This window comes from Odocoileus virginianus, chromosome 2, assembly GCF_023699985.2.
Source record: "Odocoileus virginianus isolate 20LAN1187 ecotype Illinois chromosome 2, Ovbor_1.2, whole genome shotgun sequence".
Lineage (NCBI taxonomy): Eukaryota > Metazoa > Chordata > Mammalia > Artiodactyla > Cervidae > Odocoileus > Odocoileus virginianus.
In genome coordinates this window covers 48,775,667-48,778,279 of record NC_069675.1, presented here as the reverse complement: position 1 = coordinate 48,778,279, position 2,613 = coordinate 48,775,667, and the positions used below count along the sequence as shown (strand labels likewise).

The window sequence follows — 2,613 nt, the reverse complement described above, 5'->3', positions numbered from 1 at the left end:
CTAACAACACAAGAGATGACTCTACACATGGACATCACCAGATGCTCAATACCAAAATCAGATTGATAATATTTGCAGCCAAAAATGAAGATGTTCTCTATAGTCAGCAAAAACGAGACCTGGAGCTGACTATGACTCCGATCATCAGCTCCTTATTGCAAAATTCTGGCTTAAAGTGAAGAAAGTAGGGGAAACCACTAGACCATTTAGGTATGACCTAAATCAAATCTCATGATTACACAGTAGTGATGACAAATAGATTCAAAGGATTAGATCTGATAGACAGAGTGCCTAAAGAACTGTCAATGGAGACTCCTAAGATTGTGTAAGAGGCAGTCACCAAAGCCAAACCAAAGAAAAAGAAATGCAAGAAGCGGAAGTGGTTCTCTCAGGAGGCTTTATGAGTAGCTAAGAAAAGAAGAATAGTGAAAGGCAGGAGTAAGGGAAAGATATACCTGACTGAATGCAGTTCCAGAGAACAGTAAGGAGAGGTAAGAAAGTCTTACGTGAGCAATGCAAAGAAATAGAGGAAAAAAATAGGATGGGAAAGACTAGAGATCTCTTCAAGGAAATTGGAGATACCAAGGGAATAGTTCTTGCAAAGATGGGCACAATAAAGGATAGAAATTGTATGGACCTAACCAAAACAGAAAGATTAAGAATAAGTGGCAAGAATACACAGAAAAACTATACAAAAAAGATCTTAATGACCCAAATAACCACTATGGTGTGACCACCCACCTAGAACCAGACATCATGGAGTAAGAAGTCAAGTGGGCCTTAGGAAGCATCACTACAAAGCTACTGGAGATGATGTAATTCCAGCTGAGCATCTTCAAATCCTAAAAGATGAGACTATTAAAGTGCTGCACTCAGTATGCCAGCGAATTTGGAAAACTCAGCAGGGGCCACGGGACTGGAAAAGGTCAATTTTCATTCCAATCCCAAGGAAAAGCAATGCCAAAGAATGTTCAAACTACTTCACAATTGAACTTATTTCACAGGATAGCAAAGTAATGCTCAAAATTCTCCAAGATAGGCTTTAACAGAATGTGAACCAAGAAATTCCAGATGCTCAAGCTGGATTTAGAAAAGGCAGAGGAACTAGAGATCAAATTGCCAACATCTGTTAGATTATCAGAAAAGCAAGAGAGTTCCAGGAAAACATCTACTTCTGCTGCATTGACTGTACTAAAGCCTTTGACGGTCAGTGTGTTAGTCTCTCAGTCATGTCTGACTCTCTGAAACCCTATGGACTATAGCCCTCCAGGCACCTCTGCCCATGAGATTCTCAAGTAAAGAAAACTGGAGTGGGTTGCCATTCCCTTCTCCAGATCTTTCCAATGCAGGGATTGAACCTGGGTCTCCTGCATTGCAGGCAGATTCTTTACCATCTGACCACCAGGGAAGCCAGCTAGAATAAAATAAAAGGGTCCAATACTAAAGTAACTGAATGCTAAAATATTAGAAATCATACAAATAATAGTTCACTATCACAAAAGTCTAGTGGGGAGATGGAGAAAATATTTCCAATTAAGTGACTGAAGCAATTTGTGTTTTTTCTTCTAAAAAATTTGTATCTGTCCTCTGCTGTTTAAGAGATGGATCTTCACTATTGTCTTCATTCATGGTTCTTGTATACCAGCAGGAATCCAAAAAGTGATGTATAGGGACCACATTTCCTACTAGGTGAACTGAACTACATGCCTCCAAAAAGATGCCTAACACAGTTCCACCTCATTGCTGAACACCCCTAGCTGGATCAGCACCTTTGGAAAAGCTATAACAATGCACAATGGGAAGGAGTTCACTGCCACATGGCTGTCCATCTAAGAGTGCTTTGAAAGAGCTGAGAAACTCAATAGCCTTTGCTGGCAAATTCATCAAATTCATGACAATGTGCACAGAGTATTTTCTTTCTTTTGACAGTGGTCCCAGCTGCTGCATTAACTCTTCTCTGACTGGTCCTTGTAGGAAGTCTTTCCCATCCAAGTTAAAGGCTTTTACCTTTTGGTCCACCTTATTTAATTTACAATTGTGCAGTAGCCATTTATGGGATTCAGGATTGAAATTATTAGCAAACATAGTGCAGTTTTTCTTTGCTGCTAGAATGGCAAAGGGCCCAACCAACCTCAGTAAAAACATCAAATAGGACATTCCCCAGATTGGAGAAGTTCTGTGATATGGCTGTGTTCTGAAGAGAGATGAGGATTCCAACAGACTTTAGAAAAATCAAATTCATAGGTGTAATTGTTTTCTCAAACCTTGGTCATCATATTCTCCTCTCCAGATAGTACTTCCAATTGGAAATTTTGGTAGATATTATCAATATTGTTGATTTGTGAGGATCAAAACAAACTGGAAAATTCTTCAACCAGACATGGAACAATGGACTGGTTCCAAATTGGGAAAGGAGTACATCAAGACTGTATATCTATCACCCTACTTATTTAACTTATATGTAGAGTACATCATGAGAAATGCCAAGCTGCATGAAGCACAAGCTGGAATCAAGATTGCTGGGAGAAATATCAATAACCTCAGGTATCCAGATGACACCACCCTGGTGGCAGAAAGTGAAAAGGAACTAAAGAGCCTCTATATCAAAGTGAC

The 2,613-nt window shown here is 39.5% G+C and overlaps 1 pseudogene; it reads right to left on the bottom strand.

Moving 5' to 3' along the window:
* Nucleotides 1-1,533: 1,533 nt before the first annotated feature.
* Nucleotides 1,534-2,339, bottom strand: LOC110142013 (tRNA (guanine(37)-N(1))-methyltransferase pseudogene; annotated as a pseudogene).
* Between the last annotated feature and the right edge of the window lie 274 nt (nt 2,340-2,613).